We start from the raw sequence: 24,960 nt of genomic DNA on the forward strand, positions 1-24,960 counted from the left end.
TTGGATCTGCCTAAGTTTGCTGCCTATTGTGCTTTGAACACACACTGTCATCTCTCCAGGTCCAATGGCGGCGTCACAGTAACAGATGAGTCACAATTGCTTTGCCCTGCCCCTCCTTGCTCTCAGGCCTGTCCTGGTGCATCCACACCTTCCCTTAAGATATCTAAGCCAGGACTCAGGACAAACCTGTGACCAAGAAGATGAAGTAGGAGTTGGAGGTGGTGATGGTGGGGGAAGGGGAGTCATTCTGGTGGTGCTCCTTTAAGCTAGAGGTTTGGTAAGTGTTCATGGTTCGTGAGTCTTGGAATATAGTTTTTCCTCCCAGGGGAGAAAAGGGCTGGGCTGCAGCCTGGGACTTCCAGAGTGGGAACTTGAGTTACCTGATGGCTGTTTGCAAAATAGAGGGGGAGCAGAGGAGAGGAGGAGGGGGGATGACTCCCACTGACGTGTCCCTGTTCCAGGCCTGGCTGGGAATAGAGCTTAGAAATTTGATCAGGACAGAGGCAGCTAAGACGTACCACATTTCTCTATGGACATTCTCGGGAGAACTCCTGTTCCCACCTTTGTGGGTTAGGGTTGGGACAGGAAACAACCATCACCATGACTAGAGATCTAGCCATCTCCGAAAGTGTCAAGGGCTACAGAGAAGTGAAGAGTGTGGGAACCTCAGGTGGAGAGTCTGTCCCAGAGGCCATGCCAGCTGCTGCGTGCAGTGGTCCAAGCTCTTTCTGCCTCACTGTCATAGTCTCCTTTACAGAGTTCAGACTCAGTGTTCCAATCACCCTCCCCTCTGTATTGGTGAGAGGGTGGAGAAGGGGGAATACAATGGTGGTGGGGTGGGAGGGAACTTCTTCCTGTCTGAGGGGAGGGATCTGGAACTAAGTCCTCTCATTGGACTCAGGCTTCTAGAAGAGAGAAGGCTCTGATATCTGGATCACCTGCCACCTCTTAGCCTTTACTAGCCCAAGGCCAACATCCCTCCCTCCTCCAGCCAGGTACGGAGGCTGGAAGCTCCTTGCCACCCAGGCCTGTCCCTCTCCCTAGGTAGAGCAGTGGTCCTCAGACCTGTGGGCTGGAACCCTCTGAGGGACAAACGACCCTTTCGCAGATATCAGAATATTATAATTCATCACAGTAGCAAAGTTACAGTTATGAAGCAGCAGCGAGGATAATTTTACGGTTGGGGGGTCAGCACAACCTGAGGAACTGTATTAAAGGGTCACAGCGTTAGGAAGGCTGAGAACCACTGGGCTAGGGGAAAGAGCTCCCAGGAGAGAAGTTCAGGTTTGAAAAGGAGATAGCGGGCTGGAGAGATGGCTCAGTGGTTAAGAGCACCCGACTGCTCTTCCAGAGGTCCTGAGTTCAATTCCCAGCAACCACATGGTGGCTCACAACCATCTGTAAAGAGATCTGATGCCCTCTCCTGGTGTATCTGAAGACAGCTACAGTGTACTTATATATAATAAATGAATAAATAAATCTTGAAAAGGAGATAGTATGGAGGGACCAAGGAGGAGAGGAGGACAGCATGTGAGGAAGGGTGTGAGCAGTGGATAAGCTTACCAAGCCTTCCACGCTCTCCTGAGAGACAGACAGACCTCCATGACCTCACTGAGCTTCCTCAGCTGAGCTGGGTGTCAGAATCTCTGTCCCCTGGCTGTCAGCCTAGTTATCGAGGTCCTACTGGCCTGGAAACCGTCTGCCTGAGCACTGTCTGGCCTGCATATCCCAGAGCAGGTACAATGTTAGTCCCAGCCTGCCAAGTGTGGCACGTGTACCTTTAAAAGGCTCCCACCATCCAGCCAGCTCTCTCACTCTGTCTCTTTCTGTCTCTCTGTCTGTCTCAGTAAGTCTGTCCAAGCTGTCTGTCTGCCTGTCTCACCCCCACTCTGAGGTGGCCTTTCGCTCCCCACCCCTCAGTAAATCTCTTGCGTGAGATCTGTTGCACGATGTGATATCTACTGTCCACCTTGGCCCCGACCACAGACACCCTAACAGTGTCCTCTGCACTGGGGCAGCCTGGAGCAGGACATAGGAATCCTGGCCATGGCTTGGCATCCAACGTCACACATTTCAACACCCTGCTCTCACTTACTGACAAGGGTGACAGATATTTAGGGGGAGGGCCCTGGACACACTCAGAATACAGAAGGAGGCAGAACTGAACTTCACCTATGTTAATGTGGTCCCCACCAAGGATGGTGTGGGGACTTCTGCTTGGACTTTTCATCTGAAAAGCCCGAGTTCTTCTTTCTCTGAGAAAGCTCATGTCTGAACAGTTTGACCCATGGCACATACAACACAGCCTTCAGTCCCCACAACCCTCAGTACCACCCTGCCTACATCATATCCACCTGTCCGTCTCTACCACACCTGTCACCTCTGCCACCACGGACAGGTGTGTGCTGGTGCCTGATGCCATCTTCTGCGAGGAGAGATTCTCGGCCAGCTAGGGGACAGAGTCCACAAACTTTGCTTCTCCCTGCAGTGTCCCCTAGACCTGGTGGTAGGAAAGGCTGTGTTCTTCCTCTTCTGACCCCTACCGTCCATGCTTTAGAGGGCCTCTTCCATGACTGCAGACCGAGCTTCGAGAGACAGAATGGAAACAAAACTAGTCCCATTTCCCATGCCCCATCTCCTGACGCTGGTGTCCCTGCATTGCCCTAGATGGTGCAAGCCATACCCATTTCTGCCCTTGGAAGGACACTGCCCAAACTTCACAGGCTAGAGGAGGCCAGGGAGGGCAGACGTGTTTTCCAGATACTGCCAACCTTGCAACCCACCCAACGCACACTTGCTGGATGCCTACTGTGTGTGTCAGTGGACGTGTAAGATACTCCTTCCTTCAGTAAGACCTCTTTACCTTGATCATCATCTGTAAAATCCAGGCTATAACAGGATCACCCTGGGACGGGGGTCTCACTAGCAGCAGCAGTACCCTAGGCTGATCTGGAATGCCCGATCCTCTTGCTTCCCATTCTGGAGCACTGGGATTACAGGTATCTGGCATCACAACAGCCTTTCGAAATCCTTAGTGAGATTTGTGCGGGGTGGGGGTGGGGTGGGGTGGGGAGGTGTTGGGCACCCGGTGTAAATTGTTATCCAAACCACAGACAGCGTGATAGCTATTACTAAGGTGGCTTGGGTCCCTGTCCCCTGTTCACAATATTTGTGTGTCTCTTTTCTTCCTCATCTCTTCTATCCCCGGTCCCCAAGTCTGAACCCCACGCTGGGCTGAAGCCTCCTAAGGGGTCCCCACCCAGCATGCTCCCCTCCAGGTGCACAGAGACCTTATTCTGCAGGCGGGCGATCCCTTGCCCCGTTCCTAGGGGACCCTGCCCGGTGACCTCATGACCCATGTTTGCTCGGGCAAAGGGGCCTTTTGTTCCTGGGGCCAGGCCTGCAGGGCCGTGCAGCTCCCAACCGAATCCAGCTAATTACGGTCCACAGGGCAGTCGGGGCGCGCACTCGCCCACCACTTTCCCACGGCCGCGAAGAAAGCCCCTCAGTGAGGCTCGAAGAACAGAGGGCAATTCAGCGTCTTCTGCTACCCGGGGCCTCCGTGTCTTCTGCTGACGACCTCTGCTTGTCCTTGTCTGGCCGAGCGCAGACACACTGTTTGCTCTGATTTTCTTTCTTTCTCCATCTATGTCTTTTCTTCTTTTTTCCTCCATCTATGTGTCTCTCCAGTTCGTTCCCTCATCTGTGTTTTCCTAGGTGCCCATATGTATAGCTGTCCATTCCGAGGCTTACTGTGTCTGTCCCTGAACCTTCCTCACGCCAGGATCAACCTCCCTGATCTGGAGGGGGGGGTCCATTCTCGGAGCCCCACCATCTTGAATTTTGGCTGCGCTAGTCCGCAGCTTCAGGTGTCCCTCGGCCCTTGGTCTCTCCTAGATGGAAAGAAATCGGAAAAGCCCTGGGGAGAGTTAGGGGATACAAAATGGTAACATTCATAAGTCTGTGAGTTCAATTCCCAGGATGAGAGGGAGGGACGGGAGGAGGGAAGCTAATCATTCCGGGGGCCCAGATTTTTTGTGAATGGCCTTGGGTGAAATTTTGGGCCTCCTCTAGTGAGGAAAGCTCCAAGTTAGAGGGAAGCATTTGAGGTCCGCGCACGCGCGCGCGCTCACACACACACACACACACACACACACACACACACACACATATGCAGAGGTTTTTATAGCACCGTCTGAGTACAGGGGCTAGTGGAGAGCCCTTGGAGGATCCGTGTGTTGTGGCCAATTCCTACCCTTGAGGGGACTCAGTTGGGGTGGCCAAGGAAAGGGCCTGATGTTTTGGTCTGTTCTAGCCACTGTTGAATTTGGACATTGTTTAGAACTCAGTGGAAGACCATGTCCAAAGACTACTGGACTAGTCATGAGTTGGTTACTCCTGGAAATTTTAGGACCCAAAATCCACCCCACCCCCTGGAAATTTTAGGACCCAAAATCCACCCCACCCCCATCCCACCCCCATCTGCTCCCTGGCAAGATTTTTCTGGAGCCCTGGCTGTCCTGGAACTTGCTCTGTAGACCAGGCTGGCCTTAAACTCAGGGTTCCACCTGCCTGTGCCTCCTGAGTGCTGGGATTTAAAGGTGTGCAACAGGCAGAGAAAAAAAAAATCACAAATGGTGTGAAGAGCGCCGTGTTGTTCTAGTTGGGGAGGCCATGGGAAAAACAAACATGGGAGCCCGGCTGTTAGATGGGGTAGCACACGCAGGAAAGATGCAAAGGGCTGTTGGGATCTAGGTGAGGAAGGTGGCTTTTCTGGATTGGTGGCATTTCAGTGAAATCTTGAAGTGAGGTCTGGTGCTATTTCCAGGGCAATGAACCTAACAGGCTCACAGGCAGGTTCCCATCAGAGCTGCCATGCGGGTCTTCTGGGACATTTGGTGATTCTTGAGAACTGCCTGGCTCTCCCCTGGATAGCAGCAGGAAAAGGCTGGTGAGAGAACCTGGGCTATAGGAAGTCTCTGCCCTTTAGTTTTCCTGCCTTTGTTCCCTCTGCTGGGGATGTTCTGACCTGGTAATCCTTGAACGAATAGACCATAGGTGACACGCGGGGGAAAGGCCCCTAGACATGGACTGGCAGTCTGTGTTCCATAGGAAAGTAGGATCCTCCTCTGTGCAGGGAAACCAAGAGCTTCTTTGTATCCAGGTAACTGAGGACAAATGATTAGTGTGGTGCTGTGAGCTTATGAATCACCAGCTAACACAGGGTTGTGGGTATTTGGATCAGGAGGCAGGAAATAGACAGCAAAGTGTGGCCTCCAGAAGGCTCGCATTGACCTGGACAGAGTAGGAGAAGGTGGGAGGCAGAAGACAGGACATTTGCAGTCACAGTAGGACCTGAGAACCCCAGCCTGAGTGGTGAGTGGAGAGGTATTGGGTACATGAGGGCAACAGAGGAGGCTGGTAGCTATTCTCCGCTTCTCACTACTCTTCTCACTGACAAATCCAGAGGAGACTGGCTCTGGTTAGAATATCTCTGAGTGTGAGCGGCCCCTCATCCTGCCTAGCCTCGGTGAGCTTGACTCAGGGGCCCTGGCAACCCTCCACCCTGGGCCTTCCTCCATAAGCCATGCTGTGTGGCCGGTGTGAAACAGTGGTGTGGTTCTGTATAGGACCGAAGACAGGAAACTCCTGCTGGGAATTAGAGCAGGGGTGGAGAGTAATAGGTGGTGTGACCAAGTTTTTTGTGTGCTTTTTCTTCATTCTACTTTTGAAAAGTTGCAACAACAACAACAACAACAACGTCAAAGTCCCATGGGGTTTGGGACTGCGGTTCAGAAGGGGCTATAAAGGTTCTGTGTGCTCATCACACATGGGGTAGGGTTAGAAGTTACCTGAGTGCGTCTACCCTGATTCCTGGGTAGCCCATCAATGACCAGGCTTGGACCTGCTTCTGCAGGTCCTGAAGTTTGCTTGGGCCCAACTTCCCCAGTCATCTTCTCTACTGGTGAGCCCCTTCAAGCCTCCCTGCGGGTAAGTCAACACCATGCCGGAAGCTAGCCATGACCAGCTAGACGTGGACACGGCCTCACGAAGCACCTCATCTCGTAGGAACATCTTGTAGGAACGGAAGTGATCAGTTCACAGCCTCTCAGAGAATCGGTGTCAGAACCAGAATGAGAGGACTCAGGTGTCTTAGCTTGGTCTAGGATGTACTGGCTGAGAGGCCCGAGGCAAGCCTGACGCACCTCAGAGCATCAGTTTCCTCTTCTCTAGACCGGACCTCTTTGCTTTTCCCAATAGTTGTGGCTGCTTTAAGAATCACACGGGACTATGCGGAAAGAGGCGCGCTGAAATAAGGTTTAAACATAGGGGAGGAAAGGGGAAGGTTAGGGGTTTTTCTGTGGCCAGGGTAATTATTTTGTGTTGCATTGCTATGGTAGATACGTGACACTTGTTCATGCTTGCTAACGTGCATGAAAGCCTACAGTGTCGATGGTTCAGCGGCTCAAAATGTTTGTCACGAAGCACAATGACCCAAGTTTAATCCCCAGGAGCAACATAGTGGTAGAAGGGAACCAACTTCTACCCCCTCCACACAGGCACACACCCTCCTCCCTACACACAGTACATACAAAAATGAAGTGTGTTTAAAAAAACAACCAAACGGTATTTTGTAGCACAAGGAGTGAGACTTTATGCAAATTTCAAGAATCACTTAGATGGTTAGATGATGCTATCATTGTTTGCAGAAATGAACAGAACTAACTGAAGAACATATATATGTATATATGTGTATGTATATGTGCGTGTGTATATATATGTATATATATATAATTTTGAGGCAGCCTCATTTAAGTGAATGTTGGGAGAAGGGGGCAGTTCTGACCTAAGCGACCTTGAAAATGAGAGAAATGTGTTAAGGCCGGTAACAAAAGAAACCATGCCCATGTGCTGTCTCCAGTTGATAAAACTTTCCTTTGGAGGAAGGATTAGCTAGTCCCGAGTGCAGGAGTATAGGGACTGAATAATTAGGCAAATGGATGGTGAATGGCAGGTGCGGGGTCTCTCACTGTGGAAGCGGGAGGCTGCTGGCAGGTAAAGACTTCAGGCTATCCTGATCCCTAGGTCAATGACCTAGAACTGTGGAAGCACTCGAGACCAGGGCCTCTTTGATATCCACACGGGTGGACAGCTACGGAAACAGTGATGCATTCGTGTGTGTCTGAGCAGTTAGTAGGCCCACTACACTCACAAGCTCTGTCAGCTGAGTCTAGTAGGATTAGCAGTAGCGGTGGACACACTAATGTCCAGATTTGGTTCTTGGTTTCAGTCTTGGGACACTGGACTAGCCCAGTCAGTAGAGGCATGAAACTCCTAATTTTCATCCTCGATGAAGGGAACCAGGGCTTCCTGGAGAGGTTAGTGATTCAAAAATGCAGCCTGGATCATCTTCTATTGCCAGAATGCTGTGGAGTTACAAACACACAGACAGTGGGAGTGTGCCGAAGAAACAGAGGAGTCATATGAAAGCTTGCCTGGCTAACACTGGACGCATGTGCACAACCAGATAAATGCAGCGGCACTAGACCGTTACCCAGAGCACAGAACGAATACCTGAGCCTCCGTGCTTGCACGGAGGAAGGACAGACTGAATAAACTAGAGAAAAGATAGGAACTCCTGGTGCAGAAGAATTGCAGGTAATTGAGGTGACTTCCAGTCAGCACAGATTTCAAAGATGAAGGGAGACCTTTATCCTAGCAGAGAGGCATGTTCTCCCTCAGCTAGTTGTCAGAGCTAACTGACCGAGATGTACGCCCCGTGTGACACAATGAGAGGGCATTTTGCCTCTGTGATCTTCCTTTACAAACCTGGAAGTCCCATCTAACCATGAGAAAAAGATTAGACAAGGGATGTCTGAGAAGCCATCACAGTTCAGGAGACATGATGACTCCGTGTAGAGAAGAATGTTAGGTGAAGGAGCCAAGGTGACTGAATGCAGGGGACTTACAGTTTAGTAACACTGCTTGTAACATCACGCATCTGATCAGGATGCATCCATATTGGCTTCTGGGATGTGACAAGTGAGACCCGCCATTTTGAGGTGACACTGAGGGGAGAGACTATGGGAACTCACCATCCTTGGGATTGCTCCCCATACATGTAAAACTCCACCAAAATAAAAATTCTATGTAGAAAGCGGGAGGCCTTGTGCTATTCTCTGCTTATGGTGGCTGGAATTGGAAGTGCTTTGACAGTGTTTCAAGGAAGTTCAAAGAAGTTTCAGGGTTCAGAACTCTAGACACGGAGATGGTGTCTAAGAAGGAGGTCTGTGCTTGTCTTCGCCTGAGAAGAGGTACCACAGGACAAGATGCCTTGAGGATCTTCACTGTTTGGGGAGGGCGTTCGGAGGTGAGTGGGCAGGGAAATATTTTGGTATTCCTTTTATCTAAAGATGGGTCTCAAATCCTCTCCTGCAGAGTCCGGGCTTTATGGCTGTGTTGACCAGTACACTTGGGGAAAGAGGTACTGTGTGCAGACCTAGGCCTTCAGAAACTGTTAACTTCCACTTCCAGCCTTGTAGGATTTCTCGCCCTTGGCACAAAGAAGCCGAGCTGAGAGGAAGTCCAAGTGATTAGCCACAGCTGGTGGAGGCACAGAGGCCCGTGTGCAGAGGAAGAGGCCTCCCGCTCTCAGGTCTGGCTGTGTTCCCGGTTGATAGCAGTCTTCACTTGCTAACCATGTAAGCCATCTTGCAAATGGACCCTCCCACCTAGAGATGAGTGTCCCACAGTCACCATCTTGTGGAGCAGAAACTAACCCTTCTGTCTTAGTTAGGGCTTTACTGCTGTGAGCAGACATCGTGACCAAGGCAACTCTTATAAAGGATAACATTTAATTGGGGCTGGCTTACAGGTTCAGAGGTTCAGTCCATGATCATCAAGGTGGGAACATGGCGGCATCCAGGCAGATATGGTGCTGGAGGAGCTGAGAGTTCTACATCTTGTTCCAAAAGCAAATAAGAGAAGACTGGCTTCCAGGCAGCTAGGACAAGGGTCTTAAAGCCCATCCCCACAGCGACACACTTCCTCCAACGGGGCCACAGCTTCTAATAGTGCCATTCTCTGGGCTAAGCATGTACAGACCATCACACCTTCTCATCGTGACCTTCCCAATGTAGATTCATGAGGTGACAAGGATGTATCGAGCTACAGAGTTTTGCACGGCAATCTGAGCATCCGATGGCAGGCCCTGATGGCCGCTGTGTACTAAAGTGTGTTGTGGTGGGGAAGCAAGCCTAGAGCCAGAGTGCCTGAGTTTGGACCCTGACTATACCAGGTATGAACTGTGCCACTCTCTGCAAGCTATCCAGCATTTCTGTGCCTTGGCTGAATCATCTGGAAACTGGAGAGAATGGCGGCCGTGTAGAATCACTAGGGAGGGTGAAATGGAAGCCACGGGGCATGTGCATGACTACTCTGCCAAGCTGCGATGTCAGCCCTTCTGGGTCCTGGGATGTGGGCCTGCTGGGCCCTCCACTGCATCACGTGATCCTTGCCCAGCTCCCATCACTTTTCCTGCAGTGCCAAATTCCACCTGTGAGATTGGCCTTGTTCACTCCCATAATGTTCTTGGGTCCCCCGGGTCCTCCCTCACCCACCCTGGTTCTGATTGCTGGTCTGGCTTCCTTCTCTCTGGACTCTTAGGAAGTGAGAAGAATGTCAGGTGGCAGTGGGGAGAGAGCCTGCTGTGGAGGTAGGGTGGCCGTTCTTGCTTATTGGGTTCCCTGGGAAACAGAAGTCTTCCCATCTATCTCATGGGAAGACATGGATTTTTGTGGCTAAAGAGTCAGGAGGGGGTGCTCAGCGATGTAGGTGAGTTTTAGTTTTTCTGAGAAGTGCCCAAGGACACAGGATGGTTCTTGAGAAGGCTCAGGTTTCATCTTAGTTAGATTTAGTCAGAGAAAGGCGAATGTATGCAGTGGGATTTTCCTGCACGTCTTTGCACAGGTTCTGAGAACTCAGAAGGGCTTTGCATCCGCCTATGCCACGGGACTCAGGTGTCACCAACTCTAGGGGCTGCAGGGATATAGTGACCTCAAATTAGAGCTTTTCAAACCAAGATGGACACTGAAGGAGGGACTGAAATTCTCCTGGGCTGTGAGGGTCTTTAATGGGGAGCCTGAGTCACTAACCCCTGAAAGGCAGAGGGCATGATGTTCTTTTAGCCCCTAACAACTCTTACCCAGGCCTGGGAGAATTGACCCACTTCTTCATGTTAGGGAAACTGTGTTGCTGGTCTTGATCGCCAATGACTGTAGGATTTAGAACTGGAAAGAAAGAAGACCTAGAGGATTGGGGTACATGGGGTACCTCTATGGGAAGCAGAAGGGGCAGGCCCATGGCAGGGTAGGAGACTGGCTTGAGGGAGAACTACAGAATAGCCAGGAGAGTGTGTGCAGAGCTGACACCAGGCTCCAGTTTCTGGTGATTTTCTCAAGCTTCTGAGTTAGTGTGTTTTGGGGACTCATGTGGAGAGAACCCCAAATCTGAGTCAGTGCTTTGCCATTCACCACGGGGATGGTGGCAGGAAAGTTCTGTTTGTACTATAGGAACAGCATTACTCATGCGCACACCCTATGAGACTAGCATTGCATGTAAGTGCACCCTCCCACCCCTGAACGGTTTTCACAGGAAAGCGGTTTTTGTTAGTTTTCAGGGCCTTTGATACTTTGTAACCTGTGGGTCTGCAAGGAGCTATAAGAGGCCTGTCCAAGCACTGAGGTGCATCTCGGGCTCTTTTCTCTAAAAGCAAACCAGTTCAATGGCTTCCCACACTGGCTGCTCACCGCAAACTCTGCGAGTCAGTGCAGAGTCAGTGCGAGGTCCAGAGCAGGACCACTTTTAAGGTCCAAATGACTCCAAAAGCAGGCAGGACCCCAGCCCTCAGGCATACTGGGCTGAGCAGCTAGAACTGCAGCGGGAAGACACAGGATGACCAGTCCCTTCCAGGCTGGATTTAGTCAGCTGCCTCTGCAGTGGCTGCTGACCCACAGCAGAGCACAAGGTGCCCTGTATTCAGGGTGGCTCCAGCTTTCTGTCCTGCAGGCCTCACAAGCCGCTCAGCCTCAGTTGCTTTTGGAGCAGGGAGGTAACAAGGTCCCCCTTGCAGGTCTTGCAGGCAGCTGGCGGGAGGCCTGGAATCTCAGCAGCTTCATTGAGATGCTGCCCCAGCCCTGCCCTAGTTCAGGATTTCAGAGCCTTCGGCCCCCTGTCCCAGCCCTCCTCTGTTCCCTGTGTCACCCTGGAAACAGCTCTCGGTGACTGGTGGCCTGAGGGAGAATGGTGGGCAGGAAAGGCCGTGGGAAGGGAGCAGGCTGCCTGATCTGGGAATGTCTAGCCCAACCAAGGTCAGCATGGAGAGGCCAGGGCTGGGCCCACCCTGAAAGCCCCTTCTGATGTTCGGTGACTTAGAGGGGATCGTTTCTCCCTTGGTTTATTTTCCTTGATTTAGGCTACCATTTTCTTAATGACTGGATGGATAGATGCTTAAACTTCCTCTGGTAGTTTGTGGGGTTTGACCTGGGCACCCCACCCCTGTGGGTGACTAAGGCATCGCCTCCCCCTAGTTCCAGATAAGAGAAACTACACTTTGGTACCATCTGGGTGCCAAGTCATCTGTATTCCCCTCCAAGCCAGTGCACTCCTCTTCAAGCCCTGGAGGGAAGGCCTCTGGGGATGGCTGATCGCTCTTTGGACTTTTTCCAAGCTGAGAAGCCCTGTCCCTTTGGCTGGGCGGTAACTTACCTGTGGGCATATAAGTGATAATAGCAACATGCTTAGTTTGGCCTTTGGAACTCTGTGGCACTGTGGATTCTTTGTGCAGTGCCACAGACATGGTGAACTGAGAAGGTCAGGCTCAAGTGAATGGCCCGAGTTCAAGGCCACTGTGATTGCCCTGGGTTCGGGCTCAGCCCCTGTGTTGTCTGGCCTCCATGTCCCGTCATGAGACCCAGGGTATCTCCTGGTCCTTTGCTTTTAGGCAGGAAGCTCCTAGCTCCAGGACAGGCTGAATAAAGGTCATAGCTTTCTGCTCTTCCTACCTCTGCTTCTCGACTTCTACCCCTGGGCAAGAACCCTTGGCAAGGGGGCAGTGCTGCTAGGGCTCCAGGATCCAGGGCTAAGGGGTGGGATCGGGAAATGAAGCTGGTAAAGTTCAGGTTCCTTGGCTGAAGGATCTCCAAGTGGATGAGGGGAGGAGGACCGGTGGACCAAGAGGGACCATGTCTGGGTAGCCTGTTCCCTCTGCCTTCGATTCTGGCCCCAGGAGCCAGTTCTTTGTCCCATCTCTCTGAACCATGACTCCAGACTAATTTTTTTTTTCTCTATCCTTTGGGTCAGTGACTGAGTTCCTCTACCAAACTCATACATAGTCTGTCCTTAGGCCCAGACATTGCCTAGGTTTGTTCCCTGCCGTCCTGTGTGTGTGTGTGTGTGTGTGTGTGTGTGTGTGTGTGTGTGTGTGTGTGTTGATGGCAGAGTCTTGACAGCAAAGAACTTGGGGGACATTAAGCCTTGGGTTTTCTCTGATCTGGAGGAAGGCGGGGTTGTGTGAGAAGGGCTGAGGGCAGCTGGTCTGACCCACCCCATGGCAGCTGGGCTGGGAAGTTGGGGAGGCAGGAAGCCTCCCTTCCCCTTTTTGGATTCTAACTTCCCTCCCTCTGGCCTCTCTGCCTCCTGCCAGCTTGGGTGGAACAGTATCCAGCACAAAGGAAGAGGTATAATGGGCACTGCCACTGGTCAGATTGGGAAACTTGTCAGGACAGAGGACTTCTTGGAGTCCCTTACATCACCCTGCTGGATCTCAAAGAAGAATGAAAGCCTTTGACTCTGGGCTGTTTTGATTCCCCACTCCACCACTGCCTGCCTGAACATCATGGGGACACGAGGACATCCTCTGGGCACTGAGGAAGGAAAACTGAAAGAGGCTGGGGACCAACCGAGAAAACCAAAGCCCGTGAAGAGGAAGTGCTGGCCGCTGCTCTGTCTGACCCGCTAACATGGCCTTTGGTCAGGCCTGTATCAGCTTCTCCAGGCCAATGCAGCTGCTCACTCGAATGCTTCAGCCACACTTCCGGTGCCCGGCTTGTGGGGACTATAGAGACAGAGGCTGCCAGCACCAGTAAACAGATGCTCTGGCCATGGCTACTCAGATGAGCTTGGTGTCAGCAGCAGAAGGAAGGAGGCCTTGCTGACACAGCGACCCTGAGAGCTGTGGCCATGGTGTTTCCAGGGTAGCAACACCATACCTTCCTTCTGCTCCCTTCTAGGAAAGCCTGGGTTGTCTGGGTTCCAGGGAGGGGGCGGGGCATATTTAAACAGGGTGGCCCTGGGGTTTGAGACCTCCCCCCTCCCCATTGCCCGCCCACCACAGGCACAGGCACAGGTGAAAAGCAGGAGAGAAAGAGATTCTGGGGGCAGCTTAGCAATGTGTAATGAAATTCGAACTGTGACAGGAGTCGGTCGCTTCTGGGAATTGACACCAAGGAAATAAGAGTTCATACAAGGTGTGTGCACCAGGACGCCGAATCTCTGCCTCCTGCAGGGCTGATACTGCTCTTAGAGACTGGAGCAGTCACACAATGGAGAACTTGTATGCTGTTCACACAGTGTGGAATTATCAATAAAGCTGCCAAGAGCACATGTCCTTTAGCTGACATAAGCTGTCTTTCTCTTGGGTATAGATGACATTGCCGGGTTCAAAGGAGTGTATGTTTACTTCGAGTCGATGCTGCGAAGTGCCCCATTGCACACACCCACACACAGATAACGAGGATTTGCCAACACTTGGTAATGTCAACCTGTCTCATTTTGGCTCTTCGGTGATCGCGGTTTTAATATGCAGTTTTAAATAACCTCCAAGAGATGATGGCATCTCTTTACACAGCAATAAGGAAAGAATTCACCACCAGTTTGAACGCCAACTCAGGCAAACCTTTAAGAGACAAAGATGGAGGCTATACGAAGAATTTGGGTAGGATTCCATTTATATAAAGTTCGAAACCAGGGAGAGGCGCTGTAAGGTTAGAACAGTTGCCTACGCGGATGGTAGAGAGGAGAATGAGGGACACAACTTGGCTTCTTGAAATTTACCACTCACCATCAAGGGAATTTTTTGCATGACCTTGGTTAATGTACATAGGTGGATAAGCTAAGGATGCAGACCAAACATTCACTGGAAATAAATCCCAAAGGAATGAGTTTTACAATGATACATATAATTTTACCATTTATTAAAAGAAGCTCTACATATGGCTGAGATGGGTGTGCTTGGTTATTTTTCCAGAAGGAATATGATTGTGGCTAAATTTTTGATATTGCAGGACACAGAGCATCTTCGATGTTTCACAGAGATGACTAAAGTTTCCATTTTATAGCTGTCAACGCTAAGAACACGGCGTCACATAATCTCATACCATAAAGGGCAGAAGTATGTTTAGGGCCATTTTGGAAATTCTGGCCTAAGTCCCCAAACTAAAATTCATTGAACATTTGAAAAAGAAAAGAGGATTCATGTCGTTCAAGTCAAGCCTCAAGTTTTAAGATCAGCGTTCTAACACAGTCCAGTCCAGAGACACACTGACTGGGTACGTGCTGGGAATGATGGCGGAGAAGTCTGGTTTTTGTAATTAAACCATTACGCAAACCTGTGCACTCAGTAGTAACACTGTAATTCCGATCACGTGAAGGAATCCAAGCCGAGGTCTGTGTGTGGCGGCACTGGCTGGCTTGGAATGGTGGGAAGACGTGCTCAGTGCGAGGTAGTGTGCATTCAGAACCGAGGGTGGAGCGAAGTCCCACGATGCAACACTGATGGGCAGGACCCAGTGTTGTGAGAGACACCTTGCTGGAGTGTGGAATACACCAGGTCTGTACAGTTCCACATGAGAGAGGTTCACTGGGGCGGGGGAGGACGAAGGGGGTGATGGAGATGAAGGGGCGAAGGTCAGGGAGGGTCTGCCTTTTATTTAGGTGGTGGTATAACCACTTGTAGGTAGAGGTGAGACGTGGACTCTGGGAATGTACAGCGATTGCCATGGCAACGGACGCACAGGTCCCTGTCGCCTATGGGCGATGTCACTGTCATCGATGGATTCAGAGGTGATCTGCAACCATGGTCTGATGTCAACATCCCTCACTTTTTCTTATCATAAAGAGAAGGGGAAAAGGGGGAGGGGGAAGCTGAGGGTGAGAGGGGAATGCGAGCGTCGTGTCTCTTAAGTTGCTTCCTGCTGTCTAGAGGCGTTGTCAATCTCGGGGTGTAGCTGGCTTTCACCATCAGGGTCCACTTGGTAAACATTTGCATCAGGTTCCTCTGTGGACAGCAGCTGGTAATCCTGGAACAGGAACTGATTAATAGTTTGGTTAGAAATGTCTTGCATCTGTTGTTGAAGGAATCTAGAGACAAGATTCATGAGGCAGGGAGCGAATAGTAATGCCAGAAAGATGACTAAGAAAGGTGTCATGAGAGGGAGTATCCACTTCCACATAGGCTTTTCGAAAGTCCGGGAATCGGAGGCCTCACGTTCCCTGCATGTCTGATTGTAGCTGCTGGATTTTATTCTCACTATCTCGGAGTGGTTGATGTAGAAACAGCGTTCTTCTTGGAGAAACAGGCAAAGACCACCTTCCCGAACTGTCAAGACATCCAGCTCCCATGAGTTCTGAAGCACCACAGCTGTCAAAGAATCAATCTGCTTCTGGGTGGTAAGCATGGTTTCAGACATTGTTTGAAAATCGTTGTCAAGCTCAGAAGTGAACTTATTATATTGGGTCATGGAGGTAGTTATCCCTGCAGTGACCAAGAGTGGCACGACCCGAGCTGCCCTCTGAAGTTGGGCAGCTCTCATATCTACAGCTGGGATTGACAGGGGCTCGTTTCCCTGGGTTACCCCTAGTTCAGGGAGAAGGAACACCAACGTGCAAACTCCTGACCGGTTGGCAGGTAGGCGATGATATACCTGAGTGCCACCAAGGATTGACGTGTTTGAGACTGCAGGGCATTGTGGCAGGAATGGGGTGTCAAGGGTTGTGGGTCTGTTGCAGTCTAGGGAGCTTGGTGTTCCTACAGAATGTGTCCCAGAGGTCTCAAAACAGTCTGCCACACCAAAAAGAGGGACCAAGAAAATGTATGGAGTCATGGTGACATCAGAGTCAGGGCAGCTGACAAAAAGTGAGGTAAGGTTACTTGATAGTATCACCAGAGAGGCTGTAAGTGACAATTATGTGAACTGGTGCCAGGGGGTACACATAGCCAGAAATCTTTAAAGCGACATTAAGGAGTTGGCACGCTGAGGTCAAGGTCTGAAGCAAAAGGCGAAATGACAAGTTAGTGTCATTGATGAGGGGGGATGTCAACGAGCTAAGGACCTTGGAAGAGTGTTTGATTACTTCCCTTACTTTTCCAATATCTAGAGGTTGGGCATTTGAGACATATTTTCTGTTGTTGTAAAAATTTAAAAAATAAAAAAAGTAACTTTTACCCCGCTAGGTTCAGCACTGCAGCGCCCCAAGATGTCTGCTGGATATCTTTTTTTTTTTTTTTTTTGGTTCTTTTTTTTTTTTTTTTCGGAGCTGGGGACCGAACCCAGGGCCTTGCGCTTCCTAGGTAAGCGCTCTACCAGTCTGCTGGATATCTTGGCAGAAACACATCTCAACTCCGCGTCAGCCCAGTGTCTCCTGCCGCCACACACTTTCCTATACTCACACTGTCACATAAGAGAACACACAACACAATAACCTTTGGCCCAATTGATAAGATATAATTGCCCACCTAAACATACAAAGCCCAATACACATCCATCCCTTAAGAACATTAATAATAACCTTTAAATACATAGAGCAGAATCTTAACATCACCTGCCATGGCCTCCCCCTTCCTCCAAACTTCTTTCCCGCCCATCCTTCCATCTCATCCAATGACAGGCCTCCTTCTATCCTGTACCTGCCTCTCACCTGTATTTTACAAATTCAATGGAGAGAAGGTTCTGGTGAAGTCACCTGAGCCCTGAGTATGTGACTGTCCTTGGGGCAGTGGAATTAGCATCAAAATACAGATAACTCCAGGTCAAACCACAACAATCTTCTCTGGATGCCGATACTACTTATTGGGGACCTGGCTAGATTTTTACAGAAGATCTTACCAACAACTCCTGTCTCCCACCTGGGATTCCATGGGTCTTGTATGTAGAAAAAGAGTGTCTTACATTGTTGATAGAAGAAGTGATTGGTCCGTGATTCTAGCATATGTATCTGACAAGACCAATAGGGGCAGCCCCCATATTTGTCTGGCTATTCTTTTACAATCATCTTTTGTCTGGTCAAAGAGAAAGCAAGTAAAGAGATCATAATATTTAGATGGGATAACAGATACAGGGATGCAGCAATGTGGATCGGTTCCTGGCATCCGGCTATGGAACAGTTTCCTGACCCTATTTGGAAAGACTGTTATCAGTGGGGGGTTTCTTGAACCTCAAGTCTCCAGGTACAAGGGCTACCCTGGAGGGAAACGAACAGGTGAGGGAGGATGAGAAGCCCACGTCTAACCCCGTGGAGTCAAGCGCAGCCGCCAGAGTGGAGTCTCATTTTCTGGGATGGGGGACAAGATGGTGGTCTCAACATCTTCTGGAACTTAACAGTGCATGGTCCTGGTAGACTCCAGTAATTGGCCAATAACAGGAGAATGATGTTTAGCAACAGAGGGGTTCTGGGCATCCCAGACTCGGGGAGGTCTACCTGAGAAGCTGGTAAAAGAAGCATCATGTTAAGGTCAGTAGGTTGACTGGCTAGAAGAAGGAAGAGAGGGGCTGCTGGCAAGCTTGGGTTTAGGCGAATGAGTGGATCAAAGGAAACAGAGTTTGCTAACTTAGCTAGAAGATCCCTTCCCAGTAAGGGGACAGGACATGGCGGCACCACCAAAAAGGAATGGGTGAGAGGTACACCTCTAAAAATGCAACTAAGTGGTGGGGTCTGGTGAGGAAGGTGGTCCTCCTACCCCTCCCATCACCTGCTCTAAGACTACAGCCAAATCCCCAACTCCTTCTCCCCCAGGGGCATCGACCCAGCACTGGTCCTTCCTTTAAGGGAAGTTGCTGGGGTAGATGGCCTTGTCAGCGTGCACGTTCCTTTCTCGGATAGAAAGCAGGCTGGGTTCCTATACGTCTAACTCCTCTGCCTTTATTAACGAGTTTCAGTCCATTACTCAATCGTATAGTTTGACTTTCCATGATGTACACATGATCCTCACTAATAATTTACTTCCTGGTGAATGCAGGCAAGTTTGGGAACAAGGTAGAACACATGCAGACAGAATTCATCAGATAGAACATATCCAACCAATCAGATCTGAGGCAGTACCTGACCAAGAGCCTCGATGGAATTACAATTCTGCAGGTGGTATTTTAGCCAGAGATAGATCCATAACCTGCCTCCTGGCCAGTCTCCATAGGGCAGTCTTAAAACCAGTAAATTTTGAAAAACTTCAAGTCTGGGGTTAACTTCAGAGATTTGAGATTTTACAAGAGACATCGCAGTGGAGAGCCTGGAGGTACGTTCGAAGACAGTGGAGAACCCATTCGTATCAGAGTCCTGAGAATAATTTAATAACAAAATTTCAGCCAGGCTAGATGTCCAAGTCGTCACCTGGACCCTCTAGAGGCTATACATGGCGAGTCCCGGTCTCACCAGAAAGTGTTTCTACCCAGGTCCTGAACAGCTGCAAGAACTCGATGGGGGAAGGGTGCGAGCTGCTTTTGAGGGGGTAGTCAACCAAGGGTTGAAGTCTTGAATGTCAGCTAGAAGGCTGGTCCTAAGGATAGTGACTGTGAAACGCCAACCCCTTAGCCCATAAAGGCTGGCCAGACCCTTTTTGGGAAATTGGGGTCCTCCCCACCAACTGGAGGAAAAACACCTCACCAATATGCCGATGTTTGTGCGAGAATTTTAGCAGTCTGGTAGCAGGAAACATGAAACTGTTTGGTTGGTGTGGGCCTGTCTGACTGAGTAACCCACGTGGCAGACGCTAGCCCACAGGGTGGACTGCGGTGGCAGAAATCCACACGGCGGCGGCGGCGGGCTGACAACGGTGAAGGTGGCCATGCAGCGCTGCAGCTTGCAGCCCTGGAGTGGTGGCTGTAATTCCTGGGTTTCGGCACTAATGTTGTGATAGAATTGTGGTTCGTGTCTGGAGGAGACCACATCAGGCCAGTGCAGTTCCACATAAGAGAGGTTTATTGGGGAGTGGCGAAGGACAATGGGGGGCGACAGAGAGAAAGGAGAAAAAGAGAGAGAAGGGGCGAAGGTCATTAAGGGTCTGTCTTTTATTGAGGCTGTGATTTAACCACTCACAGGTAGAGGTGGAAAGTGGACTCTGGGTATGTATGGTGATTGCCATGGCAACAGATGCGCAGGTCCCTGTCACCTATGAGTGACATTACTGTCATCCCTGGATTCAGAGGTGATCTGCAACCGTAAAGCTGGTTCCTGACTGTAAAGCCGGTTCTTGATGCCAACACCAAGGGTGGAGTGAAGTCCCATGAAGCAACACTGATGAACAAGACCAAGGTGGAGTGAGGTCCCATGATGCAACACTGATGAACAAGACCAAGGTGGAGCCAAGTCCCACGATGCAACACTGACAGGACCAAGGTGGAGCAATTTCCCATGATGCATCATTGACAGGATCAAGGTGGAGGAAAGTCCCACTGATGGGCAGGATCAAGGGTGGAGCGAAGTCCCACGATATAACACTGATAGGCACTGGCAGAAAGAGCGTGGCTTCATTGCTTGCCGAGTGTAGCTTAGATCCCCACCCACAGGCACGACTTACCATATCCTTGCCCTGAATCATCAAGTCTGGGAGTGGATAGGATATAAGGTAGAAAGAACTAATATACACAAAAGACGTCTTTTTCTGATCATAAAAATGCACGCACGTCTTTCAAAAAGTCTAGAGGCAAGAGATGACTTACTTAGTCATGATATATTTTAGGAATCCGTTAGTCTCCGCATCGGCTAGGAAGAGATTCCTGGAAATCCGAAAGTGAGACTGTCGGGAAGAGGTCTCAGGAGAATAACAACAATGATGACCACTTGCTGCCGCTGTTCCAGGTGCATTCCGTGGATTACCTCACACGATGAATCCATGAATCACCATAACTAGCCCCGGGGCCTGGTTCTCAGGCAAGGGCTGGAAATTATGATGGGAAGGCTCACTTGGAATGGTGGTTCAGAGTGGGTGGGCACCGGCAGTGTCCACTGGCAGCAATGGTTCAAGAAGGCTCTTTTTCCTGTGCCCTGGCTTCCTGAATGAGACGTTGCTGCCCTGACATCCCCCTTCCTCCTTAGTCTTTCTACTCCATCACTCTGAGGTGAGTAGCATCAACTTTCAGTGTCAGGAACTAGAATCACCTAGGAGACCCAAAACTCTGCCCACGCCTGTGAACGAATTCTAGACTCGGTTAATGGGTCTGGGGAGACCCACACTAAATGTAGGCAGCAGCATTCTATGGGCAGAAGTACAAGAAAACAAGGAAAATGGGAGCTGAACACCAGTTCCACCCCTGTCTGCTTCCCAATTACAGATGCAGTGTGATCAGCTGCCTCATGCTCCTGCTGCCATGTCTTCTCCGCCATGATGGGCTGTGCGTTCAAACTACCAGGTACCTTGGGACAGCAATGAGGGAAGAACCCAGTACACTCCCTGCCCATCCTCTCTTGTCTATGAGGTCCTCAGCATGAGCACCCCCACTCCCAATTCTTCTTTAAGGCTGGAAGGAGCCTGGCACTGCCCTGTTGCATAGAGACCAGGAAGCTTCAACATCAAAGATGAACTAGGCCGAGAGCCCAGACTTCTTGGATTCAGACCCAACATTTTCCCATCATGGAACCCGTGGGGAATGGGTTTGACTGAGCTGTGATGGGCTCTTGGTTCTGGGTCCTGCACGAGTCATTGATAATTCTTTTTTCAGGGCTTCACGTGTACTAAATACTCAGGCAGTGAGCTATCTCCAGCCCTAAGCCATTTCCTAAGACTGCAGATGAGGACAGTTCCAGGTTTGCCCTTCTGAGCGTGAGTAGTGATGAGATTAGAACACGAGGACCTTCCCTTCAAATGAAGGCTCGGCTGGTCCTACACTGCTGCGTCTTCCTCCTCCATCACTTGGAAGAATCCAGCCGCGACTTGGACCATGTTGTTTGGCAGAGTTGTGTGGGCAGGTGCCACAGTGTAGAATGTGACTGAGCGCGGAATCTGTTACAAGAGTGAGCACATATGTCTGTCTGTCTGTCTGTCTATCTGTCTGTCTGTCTGTGAGCCAGCGTCTGTCTGGGTATGAGGTGACTCAGATGTTGAGCCTCACAGCTCCTCTGCACACCCTCTCCTCCACAGCCCTGCAGTTCTCAGGGAAGTTGTCCCCGTCCCACCCCTGGAAAAGAATGTCCCTGGCAGCCCTGATGCCCACCCCAGGCTGCAAGCGGAGGCACAGGTGGCACAGCAGTGTGTCCAACTGGTTCCCGGACGGAGCCTCCCAGGAGGAGCCTCCCCCCAGCACCCTGTTAGTGCTGCCTTCAGTAGCTGCTGTCCCAAGGCTGAGAATACTGGAAGCAAGGTGCTGTCACCTACATGTGCCTTGGTCACCAGGGTTGTCTTCGACACCCACAATCTGCTGAAGCAATTCTCCGTCAGCAGACACACATCCCTAGAGCAGATGGGAGGCATTGGGGGACTGGGTATAGGTCAAGGTTCTTCCTAGAAAAGGGAACTGGTTCTTCAAAGCCACCTCATGGAGGTGATAAAAAGCAAGACACAGTTGGCCTTGGGGGACAACAGCAAGCAATATCTGACTGTGAGCAAAGCATAGAAATGCAGTGGGGGGCTTAGATGGAGGTGCCCTGTGCTCTAGAGGCAAGGAGACTTAGTAATGCCTGTGGTAGGAAGCAGGAGGAGGTAGAGAGGGTGCTCTTAGGAGAGGCACAACAGGAGTCCACACCTGGCCCTAAGATTCCCTCTGGTTTAGTCGTGGGATTATACATTATAACCAGGTTAAGGGGCCAGGAAGGATCAGAATAGAGACTGACACCCGCTTGTGAGGTACCAAGAATGGGGAGAGGCACCTGGTGAGATTATCAGGCTGGGAAAGCTTTGGGGGAGGGGAGGAATGGGAGAATGTAAGACGAGCACCTCGGAAGGGAATGCATGAGCTATGGAAGGGTGCCAAGCCCACCTTGAGCCTGAAGGCCAGAGGCCTGGTATTGAGGGTCTGAAGGGCTGTGCCTGAAGTGAGTAGAAACCCTCAGTTTGTCCTGGTGAAAATGGCCAAGGTGTCACTAAGGGGTTCCCACCTCTGGGGAGTGTCAGGCCTTCTTGGCCTCCCTTGCCTCTGTTGCTTGTTCTCACAGGAAACACCTGTCCACGCAGAGGCCATACCTATGGGTTCCAAAGTGAGCAGGGACCTCTGTGAGGGCCTCTTCATTTTGGCTGAGCAGTGTGGAGTGTGGCCTCACAAAAGCCACCCCTCAGGCCACAGTGTCTTCCCCTGTAGAATGAGGTCATGGGGCTCACTGGGGTCACACTGTTCCCATCTCTTCTGCCAGCCTCAAGTAGCTGGTAAGGCTAGGCTAGAAGACTACAAAGCCAAAACCAAGCTCAGCCAGACAGATGGCGTGATCAATTAGTGCTGCGGCCTTGTCTCTCCCAACGTCATCACACCCTCCGTGATATCCTGTGCCCCAACAGTGGGCAGAAGACCAACGTTCTGTGAGAAATGACTCTCCCATTACTGTGACGAATCTTGTGTGTTCCCTCAGGGCCAAGCATCTAATGGAAGGCAGGTGTCTCCAGGCATCATGCAAACAAAGGCATGAGCAAGAGAAAGAGGAAGGGGTAGGCACCCCCAAATCCATTTGTTTTTCTGGAATTATGAGAAATTTGTGCCCAGCTGCATTTATTTATAGATAGCAAAGAGAAAAGTTAATTGGTTTTTGTTTTGTTTTGTTTTGTTTTTGTTTTCATTTTTAAATGCCAGTAGAGAACAGACTGAGGGGAATCGTGAGTTGTATCATGGGGTCATAAGCACCCCATGCTAGCCTCAGGTTTGCTTTGTACCTGAGGATAGCCTTGAATTTCTTCAAACATTTTAAGAATTATTCATTTTATTTTAAGTCTACAGATGTCTTGCCTGCACGTACGTCTCTGTGGCACATGTGGACCTAGCGCCCTTGCAGGCCAGAAGACGCCATTGGATTCCCAGTAACCAGAGTTACAGATGTTGTGAGCCTCTATGTGGGTGCTAAGAATCGAGCCCAGGTCCTCTGAAAGAGCAACAAGTATTCTTTGCTACCCCTCGCCACACCCCTTTTCCTTAGATAAGATCTATGTAGCCTTAGTTGGCCTAGAACTCACTATGGAGACCTGGCCACTTCAGACAAAGATTTGCCTGTTTTTGCCTCCTGAGTTCTCAGCGGTAAGGGTACCTCATAACTGGCTGGCCTTGAACTTCTGACTCTCTTGCCTCTACTTTCTGAGAGCTGGGATCATATCTGGCTTAGAACTACAAACTTTGAGAAGAATTTTAATCAGGAAACTAGAGTATGTTTGCAAAATGTGGAGGGTATTTTCTTAATTTTAAAACTTATTTATTTGATGTGCACGGGTGTGTTTGCCTGCGTGTTTATCTGTGTATCACGTGCATGCACACTGCCCTCAAAGGCCAGAAGAGCACTGGATTTCCCAGAGCTGGAGTTGGAGATGGTTGTGAGTCTCCACTCGGGTTTTTGGAATTGAATCCCAGTCCTCTGAAGGAACTACCAGTGCTCTTAACCACGGAGCCGTCCCTCCAGCCCCTCAATTGCTGTGTGCACTTACAATTCACGTTGATGTCCAAAGTGAATTTCATATAGAATAAAGGTGGGATGGATGGTGTGTATGTGGCATACAGCAGGTATGTTTGTAGAAATAGATGTAATGTATAGTTAGCGTGCATTCATGAGGTATGCGTTACTTGTTTGTAGGAAGCAGGCAAAAAGGTCTTATGGGGGCCTTTAGAAATGTAAATCATTGGGTAGGGTACTTGCCTAGCACACAAGAGTTCCAAGAGTCAATGCCCAGTCTGATAAACCAGGCACAATGTGTTTCTGTACAATTATTAAAAAAGGCTGTCTTTCACCTGGTACTAGGTCCGGCACTACAGTGCCCCATGATATCTGTTAGATATCATCATCTCAGTCGGCAAAGCCTCTCACCCGCTCTGCTCCATCCCGTATCACACTGCGGAAGGCTCTCTCTGAGCCTGGTAACAATCTCTCTACCCATCCAGTTCCCAAGGCAGGTTGCCACCAGGCCAGAAATATACATCCCAATTCCGTGGCAGCCCAGTGTCTCCAGCTGCCACATTCTCTCTTGAACTTAAATCGCCACATGAAAGAACACACAACACAATAACCTCTGACCCAATTGATAAGATATAATTGTCCACCTAGACATTCAAAGCCCTGTACACATCCATCTCTTAGGAATATTCATAACGACCTGTAAAGGTGCAGAGAGGAATCTTAACATCCGCCTCCATGTTCTCTCCGCTGTTCCTCTCCCTCACTGCATCCTTCCTTCTCTCACAAAGACAGGCCTCGTTCTATCTTGTACCCGCCTTCACCTGTACGACATCCTACATGATGTCACACACCTGTAATCCCAGCCGTCAGGAAGCAGGAGGAGTGGAAGGTTAAAATCATCCGTGGCTACATTCAAGTGAAATCTTGTCTCACTAAACCTAACCAAACCAAACCAAACGATATTATAGAGTGGTTCTGTGCATTTTGTATGTGCATGTGACCTAAGTAAAATGTGTGTATTCTGGAGAACCATCTGGCAGCCTTTCTGATTTTGAACAGGGCCGGCGATGACTCAAAGTGACCTTGTCATTTGAGACAGCTCCTGGTAGGGAC

General features: G+C 50.2%; 2 long non-coding RNA genes across 3 annotated transcripts; both read left to right on the top strand.

Annotated features, from left to right (window-relative positions):
• The first annotated feature begins 32 nt into the window (after positions 1–32).
• Positions 33–21,290, top strand: LOC120093193 (uncharacterized). Of its 2 annotated transcripts, none has more exons than XR_005486281.2 (4): positions 33–277; positions 15,568–15,726; positions 20,601–20,678; positions 20,988–21,290. It is a non-coding gene; the product is annotated as an uncharacterized LOC120093193 (long non-coding RNA). The 2 variants fall into 2 exon arrangements; XR_005486282.2 differs by lacking the exon at positions 33–277 and adding an exon at positions 19,473–20,127 and having other exon boundaries at positions 15,220–15,726.
• LOC134479094 (uncharacterized) lies at positions 844–13,675 on the top strand. The gene is made up of 2 exons (XR_010052165.1): positions 844–8,371; positions 8,536–13,675. It is a non-coding gene; the product is annotated as an uncharacterized LOC134479094 (long non-coding RNA).
• Positions 21,291–24,960: the final 3,670 nt, after the last annotated feature.

Source organism: Rattus norvegicus, chromosome 6, assembly GCF_036323735.1.
Source record: "Rattus norvegicus strain BN/NHsdMcwi chromosome 6, GRCr8, whole genome shotgun sequence".
In the NCBI taxonomy this organism is placed as follows: Eukaryota; Metazoa; Chordata; class Mammalia; order Rodentia; family Muridae; genus Rattus; species Rattus norvegicus.